This window comes from Ursus americanus, chromosome 19, assembly GCF_024610735.1.
Source record: "Ursus americanus isolate L20-20 chromosome 19, mUrsAme1.1.p, whole genome shotgun sequence".
Classification (NCBI taxonomy): domain Eukaryota; kingdom Metazoa; phylum Chordata; class Mammalia; order Carnivora; family Ursidae; genus Ursus; species Ursus americanus.
Genome location: NC_142145.1, coordinates 2,136,660 through 2,157,304, shown reverse-complemented (window position 1 = coordinate 2,157,304; position 20,645 = coordinate 2,136,660). Strand labels below are relative to the sequence as shown.

At 43.1% G+C, this 20,645-nt stretch overlaps 1 long non-coding RNA gene across 4 annotated transcripts; it reads left to right on the top strand.

The window, feature by feature from the left end:
* Positions 1-2,329: 2,329 nt before the first annotated feature.
* On the top strand, positions 2,330-19,627 carry LOC123787490 (uncharacterized). 4 transcript variants are annotated; one of them, XR_006778249.2, is made up of 4 exons: positions 2,330-2,477; positions 8,544-8,899; positions 9,514-9,591; positions 18,580-19,627. It is a non-coding gene; the product is annotated as an uncharacterized LOC123787490 (long non-coding RNA). The 4 variants fall into 4 exon arrangements; XR_006778248.2 differs by having other exon boundaries at positions 18,575-19,627; XR_006778247.2 differs by lacking the exon at positions 18,580-19,627 and having other exon boundaries at positions 8,544-8,839; positions 9,514-11,567.
* The last annotated feature ends 1,018 nt before the right edge of the window (positions 19,628-20,645 follow it).

Below are 20,645 nucleotides of genomic sequence, written 5' to 3'. Positions count from 1 at the left end.
CAAGCGAAGCCCACGCCAGCATTTCTCACAAAGGACGTCTGCGCGCTGACACGACCTCGTGCTGGGGAGAGAGGGAAAAGGCATGGAGATCCTGAAACGGTCACAGCCCGAAGCGACAGCCTGGGCTGGGTCCTGTGAAGCGGTGCCCGCGTTGGCTTTCTCCCGGGAGCCGGGTGGATAGGGCTGCCAGAGAACATACAGGCTGCTCAGTTAAATTTGAAGTTCAGGGAAGAGAGAAGTACTTATTTAGAAGAAGACTATCCCAAAGATTTAGCATCGGCCCCGGATACACCGGACTGAAAGTTGTTAGAAGCATAGAAGCGTAGGTAGTTGGGGGCCGCTCAGCGCGGGGCGCCTGCCCCGGCCAAGCCGGCTGCCTCGGCCGAGCCGAGGTTACCCCGCGCTGCACTAAGCACCCGCGGGGCCGGCCAGCGCCCTGCGCAAGGCTCTGTTTCACCCCCGGGGCAGCTCCAGGACGCGAGTTCTCATCCACGCTACGCACACACGCCGAGGGGCAAGCGGCTCACCTGCTGCGTCCGGAAAGCCAGACGCCGGCCAAAGCCGCCTCCTCTCCACCTGCACTTCGCCACCGTGCCCGCTGCCTCAGGAATGCTGGGGACCGGACCTCCAAGCGCCCGCAGTGTCTCACGATGGTCCCACGCCACCGAGAAGACGGGAAAGTCAGGAACAGCAGACATCAGTGCTTGTATTTTAGAGGCTCGTCTCCCTGATCCAAGATGTGTGACCGTTACATTCTTAAACTTAAAAGGAACTCAGAGATGGGCTAATTCTAACACGAATTCCTCCTCTTAAACGGTTTTAAACACAACGCTCAGACAGGGCTGGCGACTTGCTGAATGTCACAGGTGGTCCATGGAATTACTGGGCCAGAAACAAGACCTCCTGGCTTCCTACAGAGTAACTTTTCCCCTAATCAGAATCCCCAGATCAAATTGCACTGAACGCTCGCAGCAAATCCCAGGTGCGAGCAAGCTGGAGCGCAGGAGAGAGTCAGCCTGGGGGTCCCAGGCTTCGTGGCGGGTGGGGTGGGGAGGCTCTGGTTCATGGTGCCCTGGGCTGGCAACGATCCCGTTTGCAGAGTGGGAGTTTTGGCTAATGTCGGGGGGGCAGGAACTACTTTGGCTCAAGTGAGTTACAGGAGAAAAGCACCCCTGTGAGAGGCAGGGCCTTGCGCCCAGTCCCAGCGGGGTCCAAGATACAGTGGCAAGGACACGTCCGCCCAAGGGCGCGTTGTCAGGCTGTGCGGCCGCCCAGCACTGCTCCCCGTGCGCTGGCCGTAAGCTCACCTCCATGGCTGACCTGGTACTTGCCTCGCGGTTTCCTGGGTTCTGATTTCAATTTGCTTCTTTGTCACAAAGATAACAGCCCTGACTCCACAGCAGTCGTCATTTCTATCCCCGACTTCCAAGGCACCTGCCAAACCGTCAGGGTGAAATCGTCCCGCACCTGCTGTGAATCTGGAAGCTGACTTCTTTACCAGTGGTCGCTAATACGAAGTCTGGCAATTAATGTAAGTGGAGTTCTTGTCCTGCAAAGTCAATGCCAGTCAAAGCTTTTCTCCAGCTCCACATCCTGCAGAAAGTGGAAGAAAGCTACTGCCCTGTGCAGAAAGGGGCTAAAGGTCCATCACGCCTTGTCTGATGGTGTTACGTACTAGTTGCCACATTCTCAGTAAATTTAAAGTTTCCTAAAAATTAAAATTATATTTCTAGGGCAGCAAAACAAACATTTGCGCACTTAACTACAAAGATATGTTGTTTCTCTAATTCAAGTACTGAACCCACCTAAAAGGACTATATTCTGCACTATAAGAATTTCATCGTTCTTTGCACTGCTATTATAAAGAATGGAACAAATATCAAACACTGGTAACTAAAATGGAAAATTTCAGGAAAGTAGGGTGTCATTTTCCCTGGTTTGATTGTTTAAAAAGCCCAATTAGTCTTCGCTGTTTTGCACTTCTTACAATTTTTTCATACACTTAATCATGCAATGTTTTCCAGAAAAGATCTAGATTCACCTAGTCTCATTTTAAACTCATCTCAGTACTTCATAATAGTTCTTAAGAAGGCTTATTATCCTTTTCTTCAGTCACTAATTATCAAAGGACCTTTGTGAGCAAAAAAATGCCCTGAGGATCAGGAATGCAAATGATACCACAGGGGGTAACACAGGAGAAAGGAGGCAAATTCCTACCCTAACTAGCACTGGGGAAACTCCTTTTTCCTGTTAACCCAGGGTCCAAGTGCAAGTGCGGGTGGCATGCTGGGCGGGTCTTGAGGACAGAAGGTCTCACTGCAGTGGGGCGTCCTTCTGAAGGCAGTCTCCTGCAGGACGCGGACCGCCTGGGGGCCTGAGCCTGAAGGAGGGGAGCAGACAGTGCTCACAGTCCGTGGCTGGGAAATGGCCTCTGAAGACAGCACTAGAAGAGGCTCTGAGACGCCAGCGGATGTCAGGTAAGGGCACGTAATCCATCTCAGCGTTTATAAATGATGAGATGAGGTCCCTGAAGGGTGAGCCACTTGCCAGAGCCATCCAATCAGGTGGCAGTTCCAACAGATGTGTTTAACAAGGACAGAGACACGAGGACGACTTCCTGTCTCGTAAGCACCTGTCCTTCAAGATGACACTTTTAAAGTAAAATGTCATCATGTTCTATTGGCACTTTACCTCTGGCCTCATGGTTTGTTTTTCAAGAACTCTGCTGTCAGCTGTTTCCTCCTCAGAAGAATTCCTGAATTCCTGGCCCTGCATTCCTTCTTGTCACGTTGGAAATACAGGATTCCACAGTGGGATTGGAGCTCAGTCTGGGAAACGGGCACCCAACTCTCCCGACACTTTGTTCACAACTCTCTTCCATCTCTGGAAAGGCTTCGGATCATTTAAACTTCTCAGTCCTTGGGTTGCCTGTCAACAAAACAATGATGACGGCATTTCTGTGCAGTCCTTCTCAGAACCTTGACATTCAACTGAACGCAACTGAAGAACATTGGCTCTAAGGTTTTTTTGTTGTTGTTTTAATTACACAGATGTCTTCTGCTTAGAAAATGCCGTACAATGTCCAGTCCCATGGTTTGTATTTTTATAACTAGGATTTAACTGTACTAGTAAAAATATGTAACATAGATGAATGAATATTCAGTAAGGGTTCTAAACAAGACAGTGGATTCAGCAGCCAAGAGATACTGATTATATTACTAAGACCTGGAATGTAGGCTTTGGCCATATCTCCACTAATAAATGTAATTTACTATAGAGAAGCAAGATGAAAATGAATGTTTCTTTTGTATTAATAAGAAAAAGTGTTCATTAATATTTATGTCAGTTAGTTACGCTTCTCCCAAGTATTTAGAAATATGAGAGTCATATATATTCCTGTTTCCAGGCCTCAGATTTCTGCCTTAAGTCTGTGGGTAACACTTTTCTCTTAAAAAAACACTGTCATTTTGCCTTTCTTTTATCATTTGTGGTTTTGTGCTGTTTCTCACCTGTAAAATATCTTTTTCATCTTTTTTTAATTTTTAAAATAATTTATTTATTTGCTTGAGAGAGAGACGGAGTCAGCACAAGCCAGGGGAGCAGCAGAGGGAGAAGGAGAAGCAGGCTCCCCGCTGAGCAGGGAGCTTGATGTGGGCTCAACCTAGGACCCCTGGATTGTGACCTGAGCTGAAGGCAGATGCTTCACCGACTGAGCCACCCAGGCGCCCCTCACCTGTAAAATATTTTGTAGGGCTCTGAAAGTATCTGGAAACAGAGCTCTGAAAAGAAAAGATAAATAGGATTTTAATATAATAATAATGATAAGAGTGCCTTGTTGTTATAGACATTTGTTGTTTCAAAAGTGATTTCAAATGATTCATATTTTAGTCTTTAAATACTCTTGGGAGGTAGACCAGACAGATGTCATGCTTTGTTTCCACTACGAGGACACTGGCATTAGACAGGCTTTGAGAAATAGCAGGTTTGGAAACAGGATTTGAACTCCTACAACTTCAAGCCCAGGGCCCCTTTCCTAAAATCAGGAGAAAAGCAAACTTCATGTGCGTGTAACTGCACATGACCCTGTGGAAATCCGAATCGTAAAGAATAGAGGCTCACATAAAGAACTTTCATTCACCCTACGATAGGTGAGCGCCAATGCTGTCCTCAGTCCCAATGGTCAAGAGTGAACCCTAACAACTTCAGAGTTACAGGGTCAGTCCACACAGCTCTTTACAATACTGGCCAGAGTTAAACCTTCACGTTCACCACCTCAGTTGCAGCTCTGCTCATCTCGAGAGGGACATACGTGCTAAAGCAGAAATCCCGTCTCCCTCGCTTTGCCGCTGGGACCTTGACGCACCAGTCTGCAGAGGGCGTGATGTTCACTAAGGACGGGACGTGGACCAGGGGCCAGGGTGAAGGGAGCTGCTGCAGGCTGAGTGCTGGGTCCACAAGCAGTCAGATGCATGCAGGGGTCCCTAGATGTGCAAAATACACAAGTTTGCCGAAGAAGAAAGTTTGCGTCATAGTTACAATTATAGTACGGGGGAAGTCCATCCTCTTCTCTAGCTAGTGTCTGCCAGTTAGCTGTCATGCCCGGTTAGAGTCATGGGGGCCGTCTCTCTGTGTGCTCACTGCAAATATTTAAACATATGAAGACGACAAAACAACTTGGTATACTTCTGTTTTTGTTTTTGTTTTTGTTTTTTTTTTAGAGAGAGAGAGAAAGAGAGTGGGCATGTAAGCAGGAGGCGGGTGTGGGCAGAGGGAACGGGCAGAGAGAGAGACCCACAAGCAGACTCCCTGCTGAGCATGGAGCCCGATACAGGGCTCCATCCCAGGACCCTGAGAGCATGACCCGAGGCGAAATCAAGAGCTGGACGATTAACTGACAGAGCCACCAGGTGCCCCAAAACAACTGAATATACTTCTAAAGCAAACTCAATTATGCCAAAATGAGAATGGTATTTAAAAATCTCCTTTAGGTTCAATCTAAAGGATCCAGACTTCTTTGGGGGGGGAGGGGAGGAGGGAGAGGGAGGGAGAATCTTAAGTAGGCTCCACGCCCAGCGCAGAGCTCATCCGGGGCTTGATCTCATGACCTTGACATTATCACCTGAGCTGAAATCGAGAGTCAGATGCTTAACCAACTGAGCCACCCAGGCGCCCCCAAGCCATCCAAACTTCTAATATGAGAAAAAAATTCCCTGAACTACTTTCTTAGAAACAGAAAACCCATGTGCAAATTTGTATCTGCTTTTCAGCCTTAACTAATATAAATGAAATGTATTAAACCAAATAACGTTTAAATATAACCCTGGGTAAATATAGTATTGTAATATTACGTGAAACAAGCAAAAAAAACCATGTTGAGATATCATTTAAAAAAAGGTTTTCTTTTCCCTAAAGGAAGTACTTTAAATACATGTTCATGGGATGCCTGGGTGGCTCAGTGGGTTGAACTACTGACTCTTGGTTTTGGCTCAGGTCATGATCTCAGGGTCATGAGATCAAGCCTGGGCTGGGCTGCTCGCTCAGCACTGTCTCCCTCTGCCCTATCCCTCTGCTCTCTCTCTGTAAAATAAATAAATAAACCTTAAAATACATAGAGATAGATAGATAGATAGATGGATATGTTCAAGAACCTTACAAGGTTATATAGAAAAGAGCTTATTTTGACAGACATTAGAATATTGAAATTATGAGAAAGTAGTTTTATGACAAGACCACAGATTCTTGTTGAGTTTGAGAGGATGAATTCTTCGCTGTGTGCAGTTGAATCATACGAACTAACTGCTAGGGCGTTCGTGAAATGCGGGCAGACGAGGGCCGAAGCGACACCGAGCCAGCCGCGAAGCAGGAGGGCCTCCGGGGGAGCAGCGTGTGGTCAGGCAGGAGTCCGTGCTGCCGTCTACCTGACTGTGCAGACCGTGCTCAACGGGTTTATTAACACCTGTCCTGACCTCTTCCTCCCAGAGGTGGTTTCTACGCACAGGGTCACTACCATGTGTGGTTTAGGAAATGAGCCCCTGGAAAAGAAATAACACTCTTTCCCTCGTCAGGTAGTGTCAGAGCTCAGGTCAAGTCAGCACATGGAGCTTGCCCGTGGCCGTCGAGGCACCAGCTACACTACAAGGGTCCACACGGCCCCATCGCCCCGACGCCGTGTCCTCCCAGACCGCCCTGCCCACGCGTGGAACCACGGTGCTAGCTTGTACCGTGTATCCCGGATCGCCAGCTTACGCTCCCTTGCTTTTCTCTTGCCTGTTGAACACAAGCTTGGAATTTAAAATAAACAGATTTTTTCTAAGAGCATCTGAAGGAGAGAGATGTACATTAAAAAGCCATTTTGCTGAGTATCTCAACAAACTCAGTGGCAGCCAAGTGTTTTCACGGACACATAGCATGCTTTGATTCCACTGTTTGACCAGTTCTACCATTACGTTACAGCTGGAAAAATCTAGTCCATCCTTTTAAATGAAACAGGGAGCTTTTCACACTGACACGTGAGAGCTAAAATGACTTTGATGACAGTCTGAGACAAAATGGAAGTAGGTCGGCGGTCTCCTAAAGTCATTTAAAATTCAAAACAAATTGCTAATACTGTAGATTCAGGGTGAGCATTTTGCCAGGTCATTTGTCTGTGCGTATCTCCAGTTTGATATTACAGTACAGAACAGAATAAGCCGGGAACGGCAGTATTCCTCTTCTGAAAAAGTAGCATTCGTAGGACGGTAACATATTCCTGGAAGTGAGTTCAAAGAAAAAATTAGCATTCAGAAGGTGACCTGCTTAAATCATATGTAATTAAATAACAGGACACATGATGCATTGCCAGTAGACTACATTCTCATGCAGACCGATTAGTGGTACTCAAGAAGACCTTTCTCTGAGATAATAACTTTGTACGAGACGATGGAAACCACCTGCACCAACAGCAGCGATCGATAACGCGGACCAGCGCGTCCAACTGCATCTTTTAGTTGCCCAATTTAAATATTTCATAAATCCTTTATTCATTTTTCACTGAATACTCATTTTTAAAATCTGGAACAACTGCAATATACAAATCTATATATATAGATTTGTAAGCTCATTAAGACGTTGGCCATCTGGGGGCTCAGTCATTAAGTGTCTGCCTTCGGCTCAGGTCATGGTCCTGGGGTCCTCGGATGAAGCCCCGCATCGGCCTCCTTGCTCAGCAGGGAGCCTGCTTCTCCTTCTCCCTCCGCCCCTCCCCCTGCCCGTGCTGTCTCTCTGACAAATAAATAAATACAATCTTTTTTAAAAAAAGAGGTTTGGGGGCGCCTGGGTGGCTCAGTTGTTAAGCGTCTGCCTTCGGCTCAGGGCGTGATCCCAGATCAAGCCCAGCATCAGGCTCCCTGCTCGGCGGGAAGCCTGCTTCTCCCTCTCACACTCCTCTTGGCTTGTGTTCCCTCTCTCGCTGTCTCTCTTGCTGTCAAATAAATAAATAAAATCTTAAAAAAAAAAAAAGAGAGACTTGCTATTCGAAATTCAGATCCACACCAAGGTGCTCTCACCAAGTATTTCCCGAGCCCCTGCTGTGCTTGAGGCATTGGGTGGGCAGGGGTGTGAGGCACACTCCAAATCTTCAGGAGGTTGGACCATCATAGGACAGTGAAAGTATGTGCAAAAGTGCAGAGAGCGCAAAGCAGAGAAATTGGGTTTTCTCCAGAATGTATTTCTCTATTAATTCCCATACACAGGAGCGTGAGTAGGAAGGCCTTTCTGGGCAGATAGGTTTAGAGCACTCAAGCTTCACCAGCCCGTGCCTGGACTCTCGACTAGTTTCTGCGTGCTGGCCTCTTGCTAAATTCCAGAATCTCCTTCCTTTCCTATTTTCCGGGAGAGCAATCCACTCCCGTGAATCAATGGGCTCTCCTGGCACATGGAAGAGTGGTGCAGATGCCGCTGGCCGTTTGTGGCGTTGAGGGCGCTTGAGGGCCAGGGCGGTAACTAAGCCCTCGGCAAGACAAACAAAGTGCCAGAGGCAGTTTGGATGGAATGGAATCCTTCACGTTTTAACAGGAGAATGTCATCTGTCCTGAACAATTTCTTATACACGAGTATGTGCTTTCATCTGAAAGAAAGGCAGCCCAAATGAAAACTGTGGAAATGCCGAATCCATTTTCCTGGACTTCTCAACCTAGATTATTAAGGAAAACAAAGAGAAATAATTTAGTGGTGTTCCAGTTACTCAATACAACCCAAACACAAACAAATTGCTAAATTGCAGAATTAAAAAATATCTCCCTATTGCCAGTGAGTGATAAAGATCCGTGTTGCTGGTGACAGCATACTGTGAAAAATGGGGACGTTTCTCTGTTATTGTCTTGCTGTGTTGTTAACATTCTAGTAACAGATACCTCATTCCTGCTGCCACAGCCTGAAATCACAAGGAGCCAGAAAAAGACTTACGCATATCACTGGTCAAATCACTAAATACTCCCATGCCTCCATTTAAACACATGCAGATGTTTTTTAAAAATCAAATATTAGTAAATATATCTATTTTTCAGATATACCCCTCAAGCAATGATCAAGTGGACATGGCGCTCTTAGCCACAGACTCCAGCGACTTCGGGGCAGGTCTGATGGAAACGCACCTGTCACCCTTCCCTCTCTGGGAGGCAAACATGCTGGTAGCGAACCCGAAAGATCAGTTTGCCTGAAAGTTGACTATTTCTCAGCATTTTCCTGCCGCACACTGGTGAGACATTAAAGCCTGACTGGGGAGTGATTTCCATGCGGATTTCCCGCCACGTTAGAAGCCACCACAGACACACGCAGCACTGCTCCGCACTCTATGCAACAGGTGCATAACATCGCCGAGCTCTCTGCCCCGACCCTCTACGTGCATACGCACCTCTCTCCTGTGAGTGTAAATGCACAGCCCACGCGTTACCTGTGCGTCAGGTGAGGGACGGAGAGGGCACGACACAGTAAATACGTGATTAACACGTGCTTGTTGAGGGAGAGACGTGTCTGGAAGAGCCCGGCCCTGTGAGTGCTGCCATTTCCCGCATCGGCAGACGTCACCTCTGGCTTTGGCGCATCCAGTCTCCCCGTGTTTCCGGACACAGCACAGACACCGTCCCTCGCGGCCACGGGCTCTGTCCACACTGGCCTTTCTTGTCCTGTGGTGCCGTGGCCGCACCTTGGTGTGGCGCTGTCCAGGTGCTGGGGCGCCAGGGTTCCTCAGGTGCTCTGCCGAGTCACCCGGTCACGGGAGCGCCTCTGCACGGGTGCGAAACCTCCCCACGCCCCACGCAGTCTGCTGTGACGTCAGCAAATGCCTCGGGTGGAAAAGCAGCGAGAGTTTATAAAACCAAATGCACATTTTGAATTAGCTTCTTAAAAATATATTGCATGAGTTTATCTAGGAAGAAGGGTTTATAATTACAACCAATATGAACTCAGGAAAAAAGAACCTCTTAAGACACGGACAAAAAATGTTTTACTTAGCTATTGTGTTTGTTTGATTTTTAGGTTACGCTGAGTTGGGGGACATAGAAAAGGAGCAAGTGAGAGAGAATCACTAAGAAGATGACATTATAAAGTAATGTGGTGAGTCAATCCGACATATGAGTATGGGAAATAATGTGAATAATAATAATAACAATGTGCGTAAAACTATAATTCCGTGTCAGACCTGTTACGGTGAGCAAGTGAACGAGGCACAGAGTTTTAGTGTGAATGTGAACAATGCAAGCTGATGAGCTTTGTTATTATTGTTTTCCGTAATTTTTGAGATGACTAAAGATAAAAGCACAAATAGCAAACAAATAGAAAATGAAAAAATACAGAAAGATGTGAAAAATTCATAATACAACAATAATGCTAAATTAAATAATGATTATGAATCAAGCATTCATTTTAGATCAACTAATATTGTTTGGCATTCATTATTTCTAGACTATTAAGTTTTAAGAGAAATACAAGGATATACTTCAAAGAAATTAGAATCCACAATCTAGCCCTCAGAATTGATATGTTAAAAAATGAAATGGGGCAAGTACATTTTTATTTTTCATATCAAAGGAGCAAGGAGTGACAAAGATGCCAACTTGTCATTTTCCTTACTAAGTTATCAGAATGTCAGGGCCAGGACGCCTCTCATCTCGGACTCCACCTTTGGAAGAGTCAATTATAACATGAATGATGCTCTGCAGCAAAGTGTTTGTTTTCTTCTTGAGCTGATTAAAGAAGACTTTCACTTGAAGTTTATTAGTTACAAAAAAAATTTCATCTGTGTCTTATATCTTGTATAAGAGAGCGAATGGGGATAACGTGGGGGGGAAACAGGAGGCATTTTAGAAAGCAAATGAGCCATGCCCCTGACTGCTTCCGTGGGGTAGTGTGGGAAATGTTTGTCGTTCGGAGCCCTGGAAAGTGGGGCGGAATCCGGGGGTTCAGGGATGCGTGTGGCAGAGTCGTGGAGACATAGACCAGCTTGCTGGAAAACGGAGTAGAGAACAGAGGAGGAAGAGACAAGGACGAGGTAAAAGCAGCCAGCAAGTCCCCACACAAGCTGCCCACAGAAATGGCTGGAGGGAGAGAGCCAAAGACGAGGAGCAAGCCGGCCCACGCGGAGCGCCCAAAGCTGGTGTAGAAGTTGTGGGAGGATGTTCCAAAGAAGCAAAGCTCTCGCTACCAGACTGACTTTAATCCCAGGCTCACATGGGACAATATGACAAGGATAGTCTTTATCCCGTCTAGTGTGTGAATCTCTTGTGTCACTCCCTCTCTACCAGAGATCAGAGCTCCATTCACCTGGTAAAGACACTGTAATGATCACAGATGACTGAAATCCCGAACGTATTGATTATGCAGGCGTCCGAAACCAGATGGCGATGTGGAAGGGAGAACAGCACCGACACTGACCCTTCTCTTGTAGAACTCGGTCTAGTCTGATGGTCACTGACTCCAGGGAAACTTGAACAGTTAACAGACACCATTTCTCCGCTATGATGCAAATATACTTCACCACCCGTGTTACTTAAAGCATTCATGACTCCTGGAGCCCACCCATGAGATTAGTTTCATGAATCCCAGTTTAATGTGAAGAACCCATCGGTGATTTCTCCCTTTTGGTTAGTTACTCTTAAAATACGTACTTCACAAAATGTAAATTTAACATCTCAGACCTCTTCTTGAGTAATAACAGGACGTCAGACTGTGTTAATCCAGCTATACTCTTCCACCTTATATGTTAATTTTGTCTGGAATTTTAACTCTAATTTGTTTGTTTGCTTTTACCTCCAAATTAAATATATTTTGTACCGTCAGTGTGAGATTACATTTATTCCCATGCTTAACAACTAATTTTCTTAAACTTCCTTCTGCAACTCAGAGTTTCCCTGAGGAATGTCTTTCCTTCTGCCCCCGAGTACCTCTTTCAGAAGTTCCTTTTGTGAGGATCTAGCGATAAACTCAGAATTTTAGTATAGAAAAACCTCTTTTTGTTCTCATTGTTTTTGTCGGTAAATTGCTTTTATATTTTTTAAACAGTTTTAAACTTACAGAAAAGCGATGCATACAGTCCAAACAATTTTTTTTTCCCCTCAAATCATTTGGAAGCGAGAACAGAACATGATGGCCAACCCTCCCCAAATACGCCAGCCAGGGTGCGTTTTCTGGAAGGAAGGACAGTCTCTGCATAATCACAATGTCACCACGGACACCAGGAAAGTAGCATGAACACCTTACCACCATCACAGTTCCAGACAACTTTCAAGTTTCGCTCCCTCCCATCTGAGTGTTATCCTTTACGGCAATGGGTTGTTACAGAATCACACATTTCATTTAGTTGTTACGGACTGATTGTGTCTCCCCAAAATTCATGTTAAAATCCCAACCGCCAAGGTGATGGTGTTGAGAGGGGATCCTTGGGAGGTGATTAGGCCATGAGGGTGGAGCCCCCGTGCATGCAGCAGTCAGCACCCTTCCACGAGACCCCGGAGAGCTCCCTCGTCCTGTCTGCCACATGAGGGCACAGTGACAGATGTCCGTCTGCAACCGGGCGGAGGGCTCTCACAGACAGTGAATCTGTTGGAGCCAGGGTGTTGGACTTCCAGCCTCCAGAGCTTTGAGAAACCAATGTCTGTTGTCTAAGGCCCCCGGTCTGTGGTGCCATGTGACAGCAGCCAGGACCGACTGAGGCCGTCATCACGAGTCTTCAGGGTCCTTCCGTCTGGAGCAGCTCCTTAGTCTTCCCTTGGCCGTTCTGACCTTGATGCTTTGGGACATTAGAGAATAAGTTTTTTGTAGAGAGTCCCTCAACTTGGGTTTCTTCGATATTTCTACCTTTGACGGAAGTACTGCAGAAGCGATGTTGTGTTCTCCTTCCGTCCCCGCAGGCGACACGCAATTTCTCTTTCTCCAGGACTGCCAACATTCCCTTCCATCACTCTGTCAAGGTGGTGCCTCCCAGTTTCTGTGCTAAAATGACTTCGAGTGCTTTTGTAATTAATCAATGTTTTGTGGGTCATTGCTTGCCAACTATTTAAATATCCCATTTCTCATCAAATTTTCAATTATTCATTGATCAAATAAATATGGACTTTTAGTTCCCTATTTTACTTAAAACGTTAAAGTTCTTCTTTGTCATTACTTCTTTGGATGCCTCACTTGTCTTTGAATCTGCCCATGAGAGCCTGTGAGCGAGCGGGCTTCTGTTTCCTTCTGACGTTTCCATCACTCTCTGAGCACTTCCTTGCTTCCTGGCACAAGACGTCCCAGGCTAATCTTGTACTTTCTGTCCCTCCAGGAAGCCTTGGTTCGTTTTAGTGGCGAACTCATGTAAAAGTGATGGTCTCAGGGGGCTCGAGGCTACTGGGGTTTCACTGCCTTAAGCCCTACCAATAGAGAGAACTGGGAAGTCTATGTACGGATCTAATGCATAAACATATGTGTATATATGGATATATTTTTACATCACTATCCATCCATTTATCTGTCTACCTGCCTATCTATCCATACTGAAATCTGTGAAATCACTCCAGTAGCACTGATTTTAATGCAATACCACAGTGTTTGTTCAGGTCTCCTCCAACACTGAGAAAACTGGTTCCCTTTACCTCAATATATTTACTAACATATTAGTAATATGATATTTACTATGTAATTTTTACTAATATGCTCAATCCTTTTTCTGGAACCAGATGCCCATTGTCCCACTTGGACACCTCCCTCAATTACATGGGCTCCAACTCACTGTTTGCAGATGTCCATCCCTGGAACCACCCTTCTCCCTGCCTTGGGCTCTCACATCCCTCCCTAGGACACTCTTCCATGAAGCTGCCTGACTTTCTCTGTGATTCTTGATAATTTTGAGCCTGTGATGAGAGGCAGTATCAATGCATTCCCTCAAGGAGGGAAGAGATAAGTCCTCCTGGCACCCCACACATCCTGATGCCAATTCCATATCGCAAGGGGCAGTGTGATGTCCGGAGTAACCGGAGAGTGTACCAAGTGCGTAGTCAGATCTGGATTTGCTCCTTTCGGCAAGATTTCCATGTCGAGGAGGGATGAGTTACTTAAATCTATAGAGATTCTTTCCACTTCAGAAATGCTAGGAAACGCTGTATGATTTCTCTGTTGTCTCTGTCAAAACAAATAAATAACCATGAGCTAAAGCAGCATGGGACCTTGACCCTGACACCGGGACTCTTGTGTAGCATAAATAGAACACTAAACCAAAACTGGGGTCAAAAATCACCAAAGTCTGCTGGAACAAGATTAGATGAATCATCAGACAGGCTGTAATCACCCTGCATGATTCACTCAACAATCTGTGTTTTCTCACCTACCCTCTGATCACAAAGCAAATATGCTGGAAGAGTCTATTATTGTCTTAGTAATTGCCGGTTGGGTGTGCTCACTAGTCATTGCAGCCTCTGTTGGAAACTTTCCCTAATAAACTCATCTGAAATAAGATGTAAACAAAGCACTTAGTAAAATTACACGAGCCTCAGAGTTCAGACACTTTTGGAAGTAATTTAGTATTTAATCATCTGAATGTTTGTAGAAAACTTAAAATCATTTTCGATTTAACTTTTCTCATATCATCTCTGATGAAATCTGCTATAGGAAACTTTTATTTTAGATTCAAGGGAAAGACCTTCCTTCCTTCCTTCCTTCCTTCCTTCCTTCCTTCCTTCCTTCCTTCCTTCCTTCCTTCCTTCTTTTATTTAAATGTGACTTGGGACTAGAACACAAAAGAAAACAATTTGAGAGAGGTCCATCTTCTCTACTATGGGACCTACCCATTTGAGACCATTGTTGGCTGCTCTGTGGTTACGTTGCTGTTATTTTTCTGGAGAGAAAATTAATTTTGTCTTCTTCAATCTCATGGTATGTTATATTCCTCATAGAAGAAGCGTACTTGCTGATCAAATCCTTCTTTGAAGTCTTAAATGAGATACTTGCGTGAAAGCTGCTTTTTCAACTCACTTACACAGACGGACACAGACACACACCTTGATTATGTTCCTGCCTCATGTCTTTTGTGGCCAGGTCCTAGAATGATGTTCTATACATTGTAAATGTGTGATATGTATTTATAGAACATAGCTACCTGTATTGCTACAATATTCTCTTTTTTTACTACTACCTGGACCAGTTTGTTGGAGTTCTACACGTGTCTTTATAAAATACAACAGAAATCCGAACAAAGGATGACACTTCTTTCCTGTTTACAAGTTGTAATATGCTTTCCTTCTAGAAAAGATGATGCATTTCTAGGGTTTTGAGGCCATATTGATTGAAATGGCATGTGTTATTGTCAGCTTAGTGCTTTACATGTGGATCTCAGTAATGGTTTTGGTGGTGCAGTAGGAATGAACGAGCCAGAAATTGATAACTGAAGCTCGGAATATCCGTACACGCGTCGGTAATTTTGTGCCTTTTTTATTCTCCGCAAATACAACAAACTGGATGCAGCCAGTTCCCTCATCAGCTTTGCTGTGCAAATCCCCAAGTCTCAGGAGTAAAATTATGATTTCATTGAGCAGAGTGAAGATTTAAGCATTATGTGAGCAGATATGACACCTGCTACAATATCACAGCTTTTGCTGAATGAATGAATGAATGAATGAATGAATGAATGAATGAATGAATGCCTACAATCAGAGATCAGAATCTGGAAGATCACTGGGTCCTAAGAGCAGATCCTTGCCCATCTTAACACCCAGCTCCTCTGGGTCTGTTCTCTCTCTTTCCCACTTACCCTTGCCAGAGGCTTATGGATTTTATTGATTTTTTCCAAGAACCAGCTTTTGGTTTCATTGATTTTCTCTATCAATTTCCTGTTTTCAATTTCATTGATTTCTGCTCTTTATTCTTTTTTTTTTTTTTAAGATTTTATTTATTTATTTGACAGAGAGAGACACAGCCAGCGAGAGAGGGAACACAGGCAGGGGGAGTGGGAGAGGAAGAAGCAGGCTCCCAGCGGAGGAGCCCGATGTGGGGCTCGATCCCAGAACGCCGGGATCACGCCCTGAGCCGAAGGCAGACGCTTAACGACTGAGCCACCCAGGCACCCCTGCTCTTTCTTCTTATTGTTTTTCTTCTGCTTACTTTGGATTTAATTTACTCTCTGTCTCGTTCCCTCTGGTAGAAGCTTAAGAGTTTCATTTTAGGTCTCTCTCCTTTTCTGATCCGTGTATTCAATGCTCTACATTTCCCCCCAAGCTCTGCTTTCAATGCCTCACACAAGTTTCATAGCTTTTAATTTTCATTTAGCTTAGTTACATTTTAATTTCTCCTGAGATTTCTTCTCTGACCCATGTGCTAGTTAGAAGTGTTTGTTTAATCTCCACATATTTGGGGATTTTCCAGTCACCACTTTGTTCTGATTTCCATGTGAATTCCAATGTGGACTGAAAGCAGCCATCATATGATTTCTATGGTTTAAATATGTGAAGTTGTGTGTTATGGCCTAGAATGTGGTCTTTCTTGGTGAACGTTCCACGTGAGCTTGAGAAGGATGCGTGTTCTGCCGTTGTTGGAGAAGTAGTGTGTAGGTGTCGATGACATCCAGTTGATGGCTGATGTTGTTGAATTTACCTGTGTCCTTGCTGATTTTCTGTCTGTTGGATCTGTCCCTTTCTGATGGAGGGTTAAAACCTCTAACCATAATAGTGGATTCATCTATTTTTCCCTATAGCTCCACTAGTTTTTGCCTCAGGTAGTTTGATGTTCTGTTGTTAGGGGTAAACACATTAGGGATTGTTGTATGTTCTTGGAGAACTGGCCCTGTATTTTTATGTAATAACTGTCCCCACTGATAACTCTTGTTGCTTTAAAGTCTTCTTAGTTTGAAATTAATATAGCCACTCCTGCTTTCTTTTCATTAGTGTTATCATGATATATTTTTTCTCCATTTTTTCACCTTTAGTCTATATGTGTTTTTATATATAAAGTGGGGTTTTTTTGCAGACAACATATAGGTAGGTCCTGTTCATTGATCCTCCCTGACAATCTTTTAATTAGTGCATTTAGACCATTAACTTCTAAAGTGATTACTGATATAGTTAGATTTTCAAAAGCTGTATTTATTAGTGTCCCTTGTTTTTTTGTTCCCATTTTTTTGTCTTCAAACATTTTTGTAGTCCTCACCCCTTTTGTGGTTTCAATGGAGTAGTTTGTATGATTCAGTTTTCTCCCTTTCTTAGCATATGGTTATACTTATTTAAAAAAAAATTTAGAGTTTGCAATATACATTTATAACCAATCTAAGTTCATTTGAAAATAACACTTTATCGTTTCATGGGTAGTGTGAGTACATTATAATAACAAAATAATCCCAATTCCTCCATCCCTTGTATCATTGCGGTCGTTTTGTTTCTACATAAGCATTCGTGTACACATAAGACACAGAAATATATACATAAGCATACATGATCGATTACATCGTTGATATTCTTGTTGTGAACAAGCTATGATTTTTTAGATCAATTAAAGATAAAAAAATAAAAGTCTCTATTTTACTTCCACTTATTCCTTCTTTGCTGCTTGTCTTTATATCGATCTGAGTTCTGACCTATATAGTATTTTCTTTTCTCTGTAAAGAACTTCTTTTAGCATTTCTTGCAAGGTCTCCTGGCAAATCCAAAGCCAATAGATAAACGTACACACATGTTTAGACTGGTGAACGCCATAAAATCCCTCTGAAGGGAAGAACCTGTCCCCAGGCTCATGGAAAACCCTGAAAGTGAGTGAGTTCATGGACAAAAACTGAAGGCTACGCGGAGGAAGTTCAAGGCGGGAAGGAAGGCCAGAAGAATCGGAGATCAGTGAGCCACCTGAAGGACACTTAGCGATAGCGTGTGTTACACTTTCGAGGAGTTTAGGGTAAAAAAAGATCCAATAAAATTAGCACAGAACATCATGACATGAGAACTAACAGGTGAGGAAAAAGAAACAAGGAGAAATCCTAGAAAAAATATATATATATACATTAGGTAGAGCAATTAGTATTCCAGAGTGTTGTCAGGATCCTTTAGGCAAGGAGGAAAGCCCTCCGTTCCCAGGCCGTCATGTTCCTGAATGCCCCAGCCGAACCCCAAAACCTGTGGTTAAGGTTTCACAGCTGCTCGTTAGAGCCAGTTAATGGGGAAAGAAGCCAGGCTGTCCATTATAACTGAAGGGTACTTCAACGAAGCTGAAAGAGTAAATCTTTCTGTGAATAGATTCTTCCTTTACCTGATAAAACTTTGCCCAATTTGGGGAAATGTCCTACAATTAGATTATGATAATATTGTCTAGATAACATTCCTCTTAGATATAATAACACCCATAGAATTGAACACTTGAATGAACTTTATGGTGTATAAATTGTATCTCAAAAATGGTGTTTTAAAAAGGCTTATGTTCAAACTTTGCTTTTTTGCCCTATAAAGATAAGGCTGCTGGATGCAGGAGAAATATCTTAGAAGAATCTTAAAACAATTTATTGTGATAAAATAGAAATATAGAAATTCTAGCTTTATTTAGAAATAATAGTCTCAGTGATACTGTAAAAGCAAGCCTGTAAACAGTTCTTTACAAATTTTATTAGTCAGTAAATAAGATTTTCTTGCAGCTTTCTGGAAGTTTCTAAAGTATTTTGCACATTAAATGATTCATTTATAACGAGTATTTTGTGACACACCACAGAGATTTTCCCTTATTATCTAATGAAACACATGCCTTCCCAACGGGCTCCTGCTTCTCCTTTTCTAGTCTAGTGAGTTGTTCAAATTGTCTTATCGGTTTTCTTCATTCAGCACAACTCATTGTCAGGATCGTGATTTTTAAAAGTTTATTTGAAACTCCTCTCAGGCATAACAATTCTCGTTTTCTGGTACTAAATAGTATCAGAAAAGCTCTGATAGATACCCAAAGCTCTGAAATATCATGAGTTACAATGAATAACTTTTATATGGACAATATATTTTGGAAAGAAATATTTTACGCTTTATTTTTCCTCTCCCCCACACCATGTCAATATTTCTTAAACTTCAAAAAAACCACTCATAGCTTGAAACACTGCTCTTCTTTATAAAAGTACAGGTCGAGGGTGTGAAGGTTGACGCTGACCTCCAGAAATAAAACGAAGAAAGCCCACGCCGGGCACAGAGACGCTCCCGCAGCCAAAGCATCTTCACACCGGAGCTGCTGCTGCCCACGCGAGAGCCCGCGCGCCCGCGCCGGCCCGAGGAACGGTCACAGGGACGAGTACTTCGACATCCTTTAGGGGAAGATTGCTAAAAATTATTTGTACAGACTGCAATTTCTTTCTGTGTGCATGCGCTCATGGAAGTGCATTCCGGACACTGATGGTTTTGTTCAGACATTTGGTTTATAATCTCATTTTAAGCAGTTAATTATGAGAGTTCTCATAAAGAAAAACTCATTTAAGCCACTCTTTTTATCCTGATAAGCGCTCAGAAGTCTTTCCGGTAAATTCTAGCTTTCTGAGGATCTCTTTTTTTGGAATAATTGCTAAATTATAAGATCATTTATAGAGTTTCAGTTATCCCACCAAACTGTAAGAATGTTAGTATTCTATGAATGAATTATTTTGAAAGAAAATTGCTTAAGATTGCATAAAACTGTTACTTAGTTTATTGTATTATGAAAATTACTAAAAGACAATATCTGTTTACGCAACGTGCTCATTGTGTCTCCGGGTCTGGTAGGACCGATGTTGTTTTCGGGAGCTGGTTCAGGTAAACGCACACCTGAGCTCACCGTGCTCGCCACTGCGAGTGTCCGCTGTGCGTGAACGATCAGCTGCACGTCCCAACCTCTAACGGATATAACGTACTGCGAATGTGAGGTTTTCACTTGGAACAAATCCAAACAAGTTTTCCTCTGATTTCTTTATACAGAAGATGGGATAGGCCAGTGATGGGTAGTAAGGAGGGCACGTATTACATGGTGCACTGGGTGTTATACACAAGTAATGAATCATGGAACTTTACATCAAAAACTAGGGATGTACTGTATGGTGACTAACAATATAATAAAAAAATATTAATAAAAAAAGAAAAGATGCTTTTTTGCATCACGGTGAGTTTTGCTGTGAAGTAGCTATGTAGTGATTTATTTATTTGCTAGTTTGTGACTCTTACGGGCTATTTTCTCATCTCTGGATGGATCAAAGATTAAATAGAAGCTAGAGTTACAGTGTACTTTTAATTGAATTTTGAATATAACTGACATATTACATGTGCATACCATTTTTTAATGATTTTTTACTTCTTTCGGTGGTTTGTTACCAAATTTAAATGTTTTAGGAAAGCTATTCCTCAAACAATATTAGCAACAATAGCGAAGATGGTGGTGGTAATACTGAACTGGCTAGAGAGTCCTTCTTACAGTCTTTCCTTTGCCACTTGGAATAAGTAACTGGTCTAATATATGGAATTAATTCAAACTTTTTTCAAGACTTTTGAAGGTAGTGATGGAGGTACAGAGCTTAGAATCGGAACGGCTTGGATAGGAAGCCCCTCATTTACAGGCTGTGGGAATTGCCTGACACCTCAAACTTTCATAGGTAATTTTTTCTTCTTTTAAAAATTGTAGTAATCATATCAGTATTATAGAGTTGTTATAAAGATTAAATGAGAAAAATTATAAGTCTTATATTTGAGAAAAAAAAGATAAACTTAAATTTCTTCCTTCTTTTCCCTTGGCCTTCCCTCAAAGCACTCAGATTCTCAAAATAATGATCGCAGTGATAATTAATAACGGTAATGATACAGCTGAGGTCAATTAATTAAAGAGGACATTTTCTGTAACCATCTTTTCTTTCTTTTGATGCAGTGATCTGAGCAGCTAGCCTGCTCACTGAAGATCGAGCTGAACAGAACTGATTATAGTTCATTAATGTGTGCTCCACTTTGTACTGATATAAAGATTACGAAGAGTCAAAGAGACTTATTCACAGACCCTTGAGAGAAGGTTTAATATTATTCAGAAAAAGAGATTAATCAATCTGGTCATAGGAAGGTTCCTTGGAAGGGGAAAAAAAAGCATATTATTTCAAGAATATAGAACATAGAATATTTTAAATATAATTTACTGGAGCCCAAATAATGAGAATAATGAGTGGCTTGATGATCCAGTGAGTT